A 14,621-nucleotide genomic window follows, 5' to 3' on the forward strand; every position below is an offset into this window, starting at 1 on the left:
GGCAATAGCTGTGGACGCTCTGGTAACACCGTGGGTGTACCAGTCAGTGTATGTGTTCCCTCCTCTTCCTCTCATACCAAAAAGTACTGAGAATTATAAGACTGAGGGAAGTAAGAACTATACTCGTGGCTCCGGATTGGCCAAGAAGGACTTGGTACCCGGAACTTCAAGAGATGCTCACGGAGGACCCGTGGCCTCTACCTCTAAGAAGGGACCTGCTCCAGCAAGGACCCTGTCTATTCCAAGACTTACCGCTGCTGCGTTTGACGGCAGGGCGGTTGAACGCCGGATCCTGAAGGAAAAAGGCATTCCGGATGAAGTCATCCCTACCCTGGTCAAGCCAGTAAGGATGTAACCGCAAAGCATTATCACCGCATTTGGGGAAAATATGTTGCGTGGTGCGAGGCCAGTAAGGCCCCGATGGAGGAATTTCAACTAGGTCGATTCCTGCATTTCCTGTAAACAGGAGTGTCTATGGGCCTAAAATTGGGGTCCATTAAGGTTCAAATTTCGGCTCTGTCAATTTTCTTCCAGAAAGAACTAGCTTCACTACCTGAAGTTCAGACGTCTGTAAAAGGGGTACTGCATATACAGCCTCTTTTTGTGCCTCCAGTGGCACTTTGGGATCTCAATGTAGTTTTGGGGTTCCTAAAGTCACATTGGTTTGAACCACTTGAATCTGTGGAGTTAAAATATCTCACATGGAAAGTGGTCATGTTGTTGGCCCTTGCCTCGGCCAGGCACGTGTCAGAATTGGGGGCTTTATCCTGTAAAAGCCCTTATCTGATCTTCCATTCAGACAGGGCGGAATTGAGGACTCGTCCTCATTTTCTCCCTAAGGTGGTTTCAGTGTTTCATCTGAACCAACCTATTTTGGTACCTACGGCTACTAGTGACTTGGAGGACTCCAAGTTGTTGGACGTAGTCAGGGCCTTGAAAATATGTTTCCAGGACGGCTGGAGTCAGAAAATCTGACTCGCTGTTATCCTGTATGCACCCAACAAGCTGGGTGCTCCTGCTTCTAAGCAGACTATTGCTCGTTGGATTTGTAGTACAATTCAGCTTGCACATTCTGTGGCAGGCCTGCCACAGCCAAAATCTGTAAAAGCCCATTCCACAAGGAAGGTGGGCTCATCTTGGGCGGCTGCCCGAGGGGTCTCGGCGTTACAACTTTGCCGAGCAGCTACTTGGTCAGGGGCAAACACGTTTGCTAAATTCTACAAATTTGATACCCTGGCTGAGGAGGACCTGGAGTTCTCTCATTCGGTGCTGCAGAGTCATCCGCACTCTCCCGCCCGTTTAGGAGCTTTGGTATAATCCCCATGGTCCTTACGGAGTTCCCAGCATCCACTAGGACGTCAGAGAAAATAAGAATTTACTTACCGATAATTCTATTTCTCATAGTCCGTAGTGGATGCTGGGCGCCCATCCCAAGTGCGGATTGTCTGCAATACTTGTACATAGTTATTGTTACAAAAATCGGGTTTTCTCTATCGTCCTAGTGGATGCTGGGGTTCCTGAAAGGACCATGGGGAATAGCGGCTCCGCAGGAGACAGGGCACAAAAAGTAAAGCTTTAGGATCAGGTGGTGTGCACTGGCTCCTCCCCCTATGACCCTCCTCCAAGCCTCAGTTAGATTTTTGTGCCCGGCCGAGAAGGGTGCAATCTAGGTGGCTCTCCTAAAGAGCTGCTTAGAAAAGTTTAGCTTAGGTTTTTTATTTTACAGAGTCCTGCTGGCAACAGGATCACTGCAACGAGGGACTTAGGGGAGAAGAAGTGAACTCACCTGCGTGCAGGATGGATTGGCTTCTTTGGCTACTGGACATTAGCTCCAGAGGGACGATCACAGGTACAGCCTGGATGGTCACCGGAGCCTCGCCGCCGGCCCCCTTGCAGATGCTGAAAAGAGAAGAAGGTCCAGAATCGGCGGCAGAAGACTCCTCAGTCTTCTTAAGGTAGCGCACAGCACTGCAGCTGTGCGCCATTGCTCTCAGCACACTTCACACGGCAGTCACTGAGGGTGCAGGGCGCTGGGAGGGGGGCGCCCTGGGAGGCAATGTAAACCTATTTTTTGGCAAAAAATACCTCACATATAGCCTCCGGGGGCTATATGGAGATATTTAACCCCTGCCAGAATCCGTTGAAGAGCGGGAGACGAGCCCGCCGAAAAAGGGGCGGGGCCTATCTCCTCAGCACACAGCGCCATTTTCCCTCACAGAAAGGCTGGAGGGAAGGCTCCCAGGCTCTCCCCTGCACTGCACTACAGAAACAGGGTTAAAACAGAGAGGGGGGGCACTAATTTGGCGTTAGAAATATATAAAAAAGATGCTATAAGGGAAAACACTTATATAAGGTTGTCCCTATATAATTATAGCGTTTTTTGGTGTGTGCTGGCAAACTCTCCCTCTGTCTCTCCAAAGGGCTAGTGGGTCCTGTCCTCTATCAGAGCATTCCCTGTGTGTGTGCTGTGTGTCGGTACGTGTGTGTCGACATGTATGAGGACGATGTTGGTGAGGAGGCGGAGCAATTGCCTGTAATGGTGATGTCACTCTCTAGGGAGTCGACACCGGAATGGATGGCTTATTTAGGGAATTACGTGATAATGTCAACACGCTGCAAGGTCGGTTGACGACATGAGACGGCCGACAGTCCAGACGTCTCAAAAACACAGTCAGGGGTTTTAAAACGCCCGTTTACCTTAGTCGGTCGACACAGACACGGACACCGAATCCAGTGTCGACGGTGAATAAACAAACGTATTCCTTATTAGGGCCACACGTTAAGGGCAATGAAGGAGGTGTTACATATTTCTGATACTACAAGTACCACAAAAGAGGGTATTATGTGGGATGTGAAAAAACTACCTGTAGTTTTTCCTGAATCAGATAAATTAAATGAAGTGTGTGATGATGCGTGGGTTCCCCCCGATAGAAAATTATTGGCGGTATACCCTTTCCCGCCAGAAGTTAGGGCGCGTTGGGAAACACCCCTTAGGGTGGATAAGGCGCTCACACGCTTATCAAAACAAGTGGCGGTACCGTCTATAGATAGGGCCGTCCTCAAGGAGCCAGCTGACAGGAGGCTGGAAAATATCATATAAAAGTATATACACACATACTGGTGTTATACTGCGACCAGCGATCGCCTCAGCCTGGATGTGCAGAGCTGGGGTGGCTTGGTCGGATTCCCTGACTAAAAATATTGATACCCTTGACAGGGACAGTATTTTATTGACTATAGAGCATTTAAAGGATGCATTTCTATATATGCGAGATGCACAGAGGGATATTTGCACTCTGGCATCAAGAGTAAGTGCGATGTCCATATCTGCCAGAAGATGTTTATGGACACGACAGTGGTCAGGTGATGCAGATTCCAAACGGCACAAAGGTGTATTGCCTTATAAAGGAAGAGGAGTTATTTGGGGTCGGTCCATCGGACCTGGTGGCCACGGCAACTGCTGGAAAATCCACCGTTTTTACCCTAAGTCACATCTCTGCAGAAAAAGACACCGTCTTTTCAGCCTCAGTCCTTTCGTCCCTATAAGAGTCATATTTGCCCAGGGATAGAGGAAAGGGAAGAAGACTGCAGCAGGCAGCCCATTCCCAGGAACAGAAGCCTTCCACCGCTTCTGCCAAGCTCTCAGCATGACGCTGGGACCGTACAGGACCCCTGGATCCTACAAGTAGTATCCCAGGGGTACAGATTGGAATGTCGAAACGTTTCCCCCTCGCAGGCTCCTGAAGTCTGCTTTACCAAGGTATCCCTCCGACAAGGAGGCAGTATGGGAAAAAATTCACAAGCTGTATTCCCAGCAGGTGATAATCAAATTACCCCTCCTACAACAAGGAAAGGGGTATTATTCCACACTATATTGTGGTACTGAAGCCAGAAGGCTAGGTGAGACCTATTCTAAATCTAAAAAAATTTGAACACTTACAAAGGTTCAAATCAAGATGGAGTCACTCAGAGCAGTGATAACGAACCAGGAAGAAGGGGACTATATAGTGTCCCGGGACATCAGGGATGCTTACCTCCATGTCCCAAATTTGCCCTTCTCACTAAGGGTACCTCAGGTTCGTGGTATAGAACTGTCACTGTCAGTTTCAGACGCTGCCGTTTGGATTGTCCACGGCACCCCGGGTCTTTACCAAGGTAATGGCCGAAATGATGATTCTTCTTCGAAGAAAAGGCGTCTTAATTACCCCTTACTTGGACGATCTCCTGATAAGGGCAAAGTCCAGGGAACAGTTGGAGGTCGGAGTAGCACTATCTCGGATACTGCTACAACAGCACGGATGGATTCTAAATATTCCAAAATCGCAGCTGATCCTGACGACACGTCTGCTGTGCCTAGGGATGATTCTGGACACAGTCCAGAAAAAGGTGTTTCTCCCGGATGAGAAAGCCAGGGAGTTATCCGAGCTAGTCAAGAACCTCCTAAAACCAGGAAAAGTGTCAGTGCATCATTGCACAAGGGTCCTGGTAAAAATGGTGGCTTCCTGCGAAGCAATTCCATTCGGAAGATTTCACGCAAGAACTTTTCAGTGGGATCTGCTGGACAAATGGTCCGGATCGCATCTTCAGATGCATCAGCGGATAACCCTATATCCAAGGACAAGGGTGTCTCTCCTGTGGTGGTTACAGAGTGCTCATCTTCTAGAGGGCCGCAGATTCGGCATTCAGGATTGGATGCTGGTGACCACGGAGGCCAGCACGAGAGGCTGGGGAGCAGTCACACAAGGAAAAAATTTCCAGGGAGTGTGATCAAGTCTGGAGACTTTTCTCCACATAAATATACTGGAGCTAAGGGTAAATTTATAATGCTCTAAGCTTAGCAAGACCTCTGCTTCAAGGTCAGCCGGTATTGATCCAGTGGGAAAAACATCACGGCAGTCGCCCACGTAAACAGACAGGGCGGCACAAGAAGCAGGAGGGCAATGGCAAAAACTGCAAGGACTTTTCGCTGGGCGGAAAATCATGTGATAGCACTGTCAGCAGTGTTTCATTCCGGGAGTGGAAACTGGGAAGCAGACTTCCTCAGCAGGCACGACCTCCACCCGGGAGAGTGGAAACTTCATCGGGAAGTTTTTCCACATGATGGTGAACCGTTGGGAAATACCAAAGGTGGACATGATGGCGTCCCGTCTGAACAAAAAACGGGACAGGTATTGCGCCAGGTCAAGAGACCCTCAGGCAATAGCTGTGGACGTTCTGGTAACACCGTGGGTGTACCAGTCGGTGTATGTGTTCCCTCCTCTGCTTCTCATACCTAAGGTACTGAGAATTATAAGACGTAGAGGAGTAAGAACTATACTCATGGCTCCGGATTGGCCAAGAAGGACTTGGTACCCGGAACTTCAAGAGATGCTCACAGAGGACTTATGGCCTCTGCCGCTAAGAAGGGACTTGCTTCAGCAAGTACCATGTCTGTTCCAAGACTTACCGCAGCTGCGTTTGACGGCATGGCGGTGGAACGCCGGATCCTAAGGGAAAAAGGCATTCCGGAAGAGGTCATTCCTACCCTGGTCAAAGCCAGGAAGGAGGTGACCGCACAACATTATCACCACATGTGGCGAAAATATGTTGCGTGGTGTGAGGCCAGGAAGGCCCCACGAAGAAATTTCAACTCTGTCGATTCCTGCATTTCCTGCAAACAGGAGTGTCTATGGGCCTCAAATTGGGGCCCATTAAGGTTCAAATTTCGGCCCTGTCGATTTTCTTCCAGAAAGAATTGGCTTCAGTTCCTGAAGTCCAGAAGTTTGTCAAGGGAGTATTGCATATACAACCCCCTTTTGTGCCTCCAGTGGCACTGTGGGATCTCAACGTAGTTCTGGGATTCCTCAAATCACATTGGTTTAAAACCAGTCAAATCTGTGGATTTGAAGCATCTCACATGAAAAGTGACCATGCTCTTGGCCCTGGCCTGGGCCAGGCGAGTGTCAAATTGGTGGGTTTTTTTCTCAAAAAAGCCCATATCTGTTTGTCCATTCGGACAGGGCAGAGCTGCGGACTCGTCCCCAGTTCTCTCCCTAAGGTGGTGTCAGTGTTTCACCTGAACCAGCTTATTGTGGTGCCTTGCGCCTACTAGGGACTTGGAGGACTCCAAGTTGCTGGATGTTGTCAGGGCCCTGAAAGTATAGGTTCCAGGACGGCTGGAGTCAGGAAAACTGACTTGCTGTTATCCTGTATGCACCCAACAAACTGGGTGCTCTTGCTTCTAAGCAGACTATTGCTAGTTGGATGTGTAATACAATTCAGCTTGCACATTCTGTGGCAAGCCTGCCACAGCCAAAATATGTAAATGCCCATTCCACAAGGAAGGTGGGCTCATCTTGGGCGGCTGCCCGAGGGGTCTCGGCTTTACAACTTTGCCGAGCGGCTATTTAGTCAGGGGCAAACACGTTTGTAAAATCCTACAAATTTGATACCCTGGCTAAGGAGGACCTGGAGTTCTCTCATTCGGTGCTGCAGAGTCATCCGCACTCTCCCGCCCGTTTGGGAGCTTTGGTATAATCCCCATGGTCCTTTCAGGAACCCCAGCATCCACTAGGACGATAGAGAAAATAAGAATTTACTTACCGATAATTCTATTTCTCGGAGTCCGTAGTGGATGCTGGGCGCCCATCCCAAGTGCGGATTATCTGCATTACTTGTACATAGTTACAAAAATCGGGTTATTATTGTTGTGAGCCATCTTTTCAGAGGCTCCGCTGTTATCATACTGTTAACTGGATTCAGATCACAGGTTGTACAGTGTGATTGGTGTGGCTGGTATGAGTCTTACCCGGGATTCAAAATCCTTCCTTATTGTGTACGCTCGTCCGGGCACAGTATCCTAACTGAGGCTTGGAGGAGGGTCATAGGGGGAGGAGCCAGTGCACACCACCTGATCCTAAAGCTTTACTTTTTGTGCCCTGTCTCCTGCGGAGCCGCTATTCCCCATGGTCCTTTCAGGAACCCCAGCATCCACTACGGACTCCGAGAAATAGAATTATCGGTAAGTAAATTCTTATTATTGTTGTGAGCCATCTTTTCAGAGGCTCCTCTATTATCATGCTGTTAACTGGGTTCAGATCACAGGTTGTACGGTGTGATTGGTGTGGCTGGTATGAGTCTTACCCGGGATTCAAAATCCTTCCTTATTGTATACGCTCGTCCGGGCACAGTATCCTAACTGAGGCTTGGAGGAGGGTCATAAGGGGAGGAGCCAGTGCACACCAGGTAGTCCTAAAGCTTTATTTTTGTGCCCAGTCTCCTGCGGAGCCGCTAATCCCCATGGTCCTTACGGAGTTCCCAGCATCCACTACGGACTATGAGAAATAGAATTATCGGTAAGTAAATTCTTATTTTTTTTTGTGTTTTTTCTTTCTTTCCCCCTTTAGAAAAGTTATGCTCATCGTTACAGACCAAACTTCCTGCCTTTTTTTTCAGCTATGAATTCTTGCATCTTCTCATCTGTCTGCAATACACATGGACTCATGCTTAACCTGCACTCAACAGAAGAACATTACCAGCCTTTGAAAGGAAAAATGTGGCCTTTTTAATAAATGTCCATTTTCTTGTAAAAGGTATGTCCATACACTTTACTTGATGACTTCTCACAGTTATATTGTATATACTCCCAAGACCCACTTCTTTATCAAACACAGCCATCTCTCATCCCTTTGTTCCTTGCTCACTGTCTACCTTGTCTGTCTGCTGCTCCCCTTTAGAGCCAGGTCCTCTTCCCTTATGTGATTTGCCTTCCCTTACTTATGCTATCACCTACTCCATACTCCCTACAGTGGCACCTAACCCTTGGTTTCTGATACCGTGCTACTTATTTGAGTGTTATGGAAGCTAATACAGCAATGTTTCTAGATAATATACTCGTCTTGAATTGTAAGTAACTGTTTTCTTGTTTTGCTTTGTGTATGTTCTATGATAGGCGCAGAACTCTTGTGGTGCCATATAAAGAATAATAATACGTATGTGTATCTATTGCTTACTGCTTGTTTCTCTTACGTCCTAGAGGATGCTGGCATCCATATTAGTACCACTGGGTATAGACTGGTCCACCAGGAGCCATTGGCACTTTAAGAGTTTAATAGTGTGGGCTGGCTCCTCCCTCTATGCCCCTCCTACCAGACTCAGTTTAGAAAATGTGTCCGGTGGAGCCGGTCACAGCTAGGGGAGCTCTACAGAGTTCTCTTAGAAAAAGTTTTTTCTTTTCTTTTTTTTTCTTTTCAGAGTTGGTTATTTTACAGGGAGGCTGCTGGCGACAGCCTCCCTGCACCGAGGGACTGAGGGGGGGCTGGGAGCAGTGTCCGCCCCCTGCGGGGTCTTGAGCCACTGCTCCCGCTGACTGGACATTGAGCTCCAGAGGGGTCCGATCGCGCCCTGCCGCAGGGGAACGCTCGCCCCGGCAGCCAGCCGCCACCCCCTCAGGGAGCTGAAGTGTGGCGAGTGAGTCACTGTCCCCCCTTGCAAGCGGGGGGCCAGTGTGAAGAGGGCGGCTAGAGGGTAGGAGCGCGGTATTAACCGTGCTCCTGGAAGGCTCAGCGGTACTGCGGTGCGGCGCTGTGAGGGGCGCCCTGGGCCAGCTCCGGACCCTACACTGATCAAAATAAGCCTGTCGGGGTCTGTGGATACAAACCAGCACAAAATCCTCCGGCCAGTATAATTTTCAAAGAGCGGGAAGACAGCGCCATTGAGGGGGCGGAGCTTCTCAGAGCTGACCCAGCGGTGTTCAGCGCCATTTTCCTGCCTGCAGCTCACTGCCAGTGGATGCACAGGTCCCTCCAGAGCGACTCCAGCTATCTGTACGGTACCAGGGGGTTGTAGAAGGGAGAGGAGGCTGTGTCACCTATTAAGGGACACAGTCAGCGTGGGTTTAGGATCTCCCTATACTCTAATAGCGCTGTTTGTGGGTTGGCTCCAATCTGTGTCTCTCTGCCATTCTTGGGGGGGAAACTCTGTCTGCCCAGTACCCTGTGTGTTTGGTGGGTGTGTGACAACATGTCTAGGGACACTGTTTCATATGCTGCAGAGTATTTGTCTTCCCAGGAAGACTCCATAACATGTAATCAGGATTGCACTGTTTTAGCACAGATCCCAGCTAGAGAGCCAGAATGGTTAGTCTCACTGATAGAGTTGTTAGGACTGAGCATGCCACTCAGGTCCTCCAGTCCTCTATGGTTGTATGGTCTGATACTGCCTCCTCGGGGTCCCCTGCGGTACATTCTCACAAACGTTCACTTGCAATTATGCAGGATGACACGGACACCGACTCTGACGCTGCAGACGGTGACGGGGATCTGTTGAGGGGGTCAGCATCACTTGCCAAGGGGGTGCAGTTGATGATTGAGGCTGTTAGGGATGTTTTACACATTTCGGACACAGCTCCGGAACAGGTGGAAGAGGCCTTCTTTACAGATAATAAGAAGCCCCCCTCACCTTCCCGGCGTCCAAATAATTAAATGCTATCTTTAAAAAAGCCTGGGAAACTCTGGAAAAGAAATTCCAGATCCCCAAAAGAGTCTTGGTTGCTTTTCCCTTCCCTGAGGAAGATAGAAAGAAATGGAAGTCCCCTCCGATAGTCGACGCCTCTGTCTCCAGGCTGTCCAAACAGGTGGTGTTACCTGTCCCGGGATCTACCACGTTGAAGGACCCGGCAGATCGCAAGGTGGATGCTACGCTAAAATCCATTTACACGGCTTCAGGGGCTATATTGCGGCCTACTATAGCCTGTGCTTGGATTGCAAAAGCTATTGCTAGGTGGTCTATCACTCTACAGGAGGAATCGACTACGCTGGATAAAGGTGACGTTAATTTATTTTTACGTAATATTCAGGATTCTGCAGGGTTCCTGGTAGATTCCATGAAGGACCTGGGTTCCATGGCTGCGGGGATCTCCTCCATGTCCGTCTCGGCTCGCAGAGGTCTCTGGCTACGCCACTGGTCTGCGGACGCAGAATCCTGGAAGAGTGTGGAGGGCCTACCATACAAAGGTCAGGCTCTCTTTGGGGAGGTGCTGGATGCGTGGATTGCCACGGCTACCGCGGGTAAGTCTCCTTTTCTCCCCTCAGCTGCAGCGGCTACGAAGAAGCCTTTTTCATCGATTTTGATCATGTTACATAGATCTAAACGCATATCCAAATATGACCATACCTTACACAAGACACTGCAAAAACTCTAATACACGCTCTCATTATCTCCCGCATTGATTATTGCAATAGTCTTCTTACTGGTTTACCAAAAAAAGACTCACAACTAAAATCCTTTCTGAATGCAGGTGCAAAGCTAATCTTCCTGCTAGACGTTCATCAGCTGCAGGTCCACTCTGTCAGTCCCTCCACTGGTTACCTGTATTCTACCGTATTCAAAATAAAATACTTTAACTCACACACAAGGCCATTAAACAAACTACACCAATGTACATGTCTTCGCTTATCTCAAAATATCTCCCTACCCAACCTCTTCGTTCTTCACAAGATCTACGTCTCTCATCCACACTCATTACTTGCTCCCATGCACGATTGCAGTACTTTCTTTCGGGCTGCACCTACTCTGTGGAATGCCCTTCTGGAATGCCCTCCCACGCACAATAATCTCTCACATAGGGATCTATTTACTAAGCCTTGGATGGAGATAAAGTCAACGGAGATAAAGTACCAGCCAATCACCTCATAACTGTCATTTTTCAAACCTAGCCTGTGACATGGCAGTTAGGAGCAGATTGGCTGGTACTTTATCTCCATCGACTTTATCTTCATCCAAGGTTTAGTAAATAGACCCCAAACCTTCAAGCGTTCCCTGAAATCTCACCAATTCAGGCTAGCTTATCACATTCCAGAACAACTCACTCAACATTCATAAGCTTTCCTATCCAATTATAGCCCCACTGTACAGTCCACACATATCCTCCACATATTTTCTCTTTCTTCACTTTCCCTTCCTTCTGACCCTGGTTCATCATTGATATGATGTAATATCCGTTATCCCACCTAGAAGCTTTGCAATCCGGTTGACAACTATGCAATAGATGGGCTTTGATTCACAAGGATAGGTGCTATTTCCCTATAGACTGTAAGCCTGCGAGCAGAGCCTTCCTACCTCTATGGGGTATATGCAATTCACGGCGAATCGCGGCAAATTATCGCCGTTTTTAAATTCGACACAATTCGACAGGTGAATTCTGGCAGGTGGCTGCCGGAATTCACCATATTAAATGCAAAACGGATTCGACAGTCCCGCGGGCGAAAATCGGCCGATTTGGCGGATTTTGCCGCGATTTTAAAAACGGGAAAAAACGGGAAAAAACCTGAAAAAAAAATGGCGTGGGGTCCCCCCTCCAAAGCATAACCAGCCACCCAAGGGCCAGGGGTGAAGCCCGAGGCTGTCCCCCCCCCCCCCCATCCAATGGGCTGCGGATGGGGGGGCTGATAGCCTTTTGTGATAATAAAAAGATATTGTGTTTTCTCTAACGTCCTAAGTGGATGCTGGGACTCCGTAAGGACCATGGGGAATAGCGGCTCCGCAGGAGACTGGGCACAAAAGTAAAAGCTTGAACTAGCTGGTGTGCACTGGCTCCTCCCCCTATGGCCCTCCTCCAAGCCTCAGTTAGATTTTTGTGCCCGAACGAGAAGGGTGCATGCTAGGTGGCTCTCCTGAGCTGCTTAGAGTAAAAGTTTATTTTAGGTTTTTTATTTTCAGTGAGTCCTGCTGGCAACAGGCTCACTGCATCGTGGGACTAAGGGGAGAAGAAACGAACTCACCTGCGTGCAGAGTGGATTGGGTTTCTTAGGCTACTGGACATTAGCTCCAGAGGGACGATCACAGGTTCAGCCTGGATGGGTCCCGGAGCCGCGCCGCCGGCCCCCTTACAGAGCCAGAAGAACGAAGAGGTCCGGTGAAATCGGCGGCAGAAGACTTTCCTGTCTTCAACTAAGGTAGCGCACAGCACTGCAGCTGTGCGCCATTGCTCTCAGCACACTTCACACTCCGGTCACTGAGGGTGCAGGGCGCTGGGGGGGAGCGCCCTGAGACGCAATAAAAAAGAAATACCTTAGGATGGCAAAAGAAATACATCACATATAGCTCCTGGGCTATATGGATGTATTTAACCCCTGCCAGTTTTCCAGAAAAAAGCGGGAGATAAGGCCGTCGTGAAGGGGCGGAGCCTATCTCCTCAGCACACAAGCGCCATTTTCCCTCACAGTTCCGCTGGAAGGACGGCTCCCTGACTCTCCCCTGCAGTCCCTACAGAATCAGGGTAAAAACGAGAGAGGGGGGGCACTATTGGCAGCTAAATTATAAACAGCAGCTATAAAAGGGAGTAACACTTATATAAGGTTATCCCTATAGATATATATAGCGCTCTGGTGTGTGCTGGCAAACTCTCCCTCTGTCTCCCAAAAGGGCTAGTGGGGTCCTGTCCTCTATCAGAGCATTCCCTGTGTGTGTGCTGGGTGTCGGTACGATTGTGTCGACATGTATGAGGAGGAAAATGATGTGGAAGCAGAGCAATTGCCTGTATTAGTGATGTCACCCCCTAGGGAGTCGACACCTGACTGGATGGTTGTATTTAAAGAACTACGTGACAATGTCAGCACTTTACAAAAAACTGTTGACGACATGAGACAGCCGACCAATCAATTAGTGCCTGTCCAGGCGTCTCAGACACCGTCAGGGGCGATAAAACGCCCGTTACCTCAGTGGGTCGACACAGACCCAGACGCGGATACTGAGTCCAGTGTCGACGGTGAGGAGACAAACGTAATGTCCAGTAGGGCCACACGTTACATGATCACGGCAATGAAGGAAGGTTAGGGCGCGTTGGGAAACACCCCCTAGAGTAGATAAAGCGCTCACACGTTTATCTAAACAAGTAGCGTTACCGTCTCCTGATACGGCCGCCCTCAAAGAACCAGCGGATAGAAGGCTGGAAAATATCCTGAAGGGTATATACACACATACTGGTGGTATACTGCGACCAGCAATCGCATCAGCCTGGATGTGCAGTGCTGGAGTTGCATGGTCGGATTCCCTGACTGAAAATATTGATACACTGGATAGGGACAGTATATTACTAACTATAGAGCATTTGAAGGATGCATTACTATATATGCGTGATGCACAGAGGGATATTTGCACCCTGGCATCAAGAGTGAGTGCTATGTCCATTTCTGCCAGAAGAGCGTTATGGACGCGACAGTGGTCAGGGGATGCGGATTCCAAACGACATATGGAAGTATTGCCGTTTAAAGGGGAGGAGTTATTTGGGGCCGGTCTATCGGACCTGGTGGCCACGGCAACGGCCGGAAAGTCCACCTTTTTACCCCAGGTCACCTCTCAGCAGAAAAAGACACCGTCTTTTCAAACTCAGTCCTTTCGTTCCCATAAGTACAGGCGGGCAAAAGGCCACTCATTTCTGCCCCGGGGCAGAGGAAGAGGAAAAAGACTGCACCAGGCAGCCTCTTCCCAGGAGCAGAAGCCCTCCTCTGCTTCTGCCAAGTCTTCAGCATGACGCTGGGGCTTTACAAGCGGACTCGGACACGGTGGGGGCCCGTCTCAAAAATGTCAACGCGCAGTGGGCTCACTCGCAAGTGGACCCCTGGATTCTGCAGGTAGTATCACAGGGGTACAAACTGGAATTCGAGACGTCTCCCCCTCGCCGGTTCCTGAAGTCTGCTCTACCAAAGTCTCCCTCCGACAGGGAGGCAGTTTTGGAAGCCATTCACAAGCTGTATTCCCAGCAGGTGATAATCAAGGTACCTCTCCTACAACAGGGAAAGGGGTATTATTCCACGCTGTTTGTGGTACCGAAGCCGGACGGCTCGGTGAGACAAATTTTAAATCTAAAATCCTTGAACACTTACATAAAGAGGTTCAAATTCAAGATGGAGTCACTCAGAGCAGTGATAGCAAACCTGGAAGAAGGGGACTATATGGTGTCTCTGGACATCAAAGATGCTTATCTCCACGTCCCAATCTACCCTTCTCACCAAGGGTACCTCAGGTTTGTAGTACAAAACTGTCATTATCAGTTTCAGACGCTGCCGTTTGGATTGTCCACGGCACCTCGGGTCTTTACCAAGGTAATGGCCGAAATGATGATTCTTCTTCGAAGAAAAGGCGTTTTAATTATCCCTTACTTGGACGATCTCCTGATAAGGGCAAGGTCCAGGGAACAGTTAGAAGTCGGAGTAGCACTATCTCAGTTAGTGTTACGTCAGCACGGGTGGATTCTAAATATTCCAAAATCGCAGCTGATTCCAACGACACGTCTCCTGTTCCTAGGAATGATTCTGGACACAGTCCAGAAAAAGGTGTTTCTCCCAGAGGAGAACGCCAGGGAGTTATCCGAGCTAGTCAGGAATCTCCTAAAACCAGGCCAGGTGTCAGTGCATCAGTGCACGAGGGTCCTGGGAAAAATGGTGGCTTCTTACGAAGCGATTCCATTCGGAAGATTCCATGCAAGAACGTTTCAGTGGGATCTTCTGGACAAATGGTCCGGATCGCATCTTCAGATGCATCAGCGGATAACCCTGTCGCCAAGGACAAGGGTGTCTCTTCTGTGGTGGCTGCAGAGTGCTCATCTACTAGAGGGCCGCAGATTCGGCATTCAGGATTGGATC

The 14,621-nt window shown here is 49.2% G+C and overlaps 1 protein-coding gene across 6 annotated transcripts in view; it reads left to right on the top strand.

The window, feature by feature from the left end:
* LOC134958057 (transcription factor 20-like) overlaps positions 1-14,621 on the top strand; it is a 325,652-nt gene that overhangs the window by 57,611 nt on the left and 253,420 nt on the right. For 4 of the 6 annotated variants that reach the window (XM_063940406.1, XM_063940402.1, XM_063940405.1 and 1 more), the window contains exon 2: positions 7,435-7,571. The exons of 1 other annotated variant lie outside the window; for it this stretch is intronic. The gene's annotated coding sequence lies outside the window, so the exon portion shown is untranslated. Of the gene's footprint in view, positions 1-7,385; positions 7,572-14,621 lie in introns of all 6 variants that reach the window. One more of the 6 variants, XM_063940403.1, reaches the window with a different exon arrangement.

The sequence above is a fragment of the Pseudophryne corroboree genome, chromosome 9, assembly GCF_028390025.1.
Source record: "Pseudophryne corroboree isolate aPseCor3 chromosome 9, aPseCor3.hap2, whole genome shotgun sequence".
NCBI lineage: Eukaryota > Metazoa > Chordata > Amphibia > Anura > Myobatrachidae > Pseudophryne > Pseudophryne corroboree.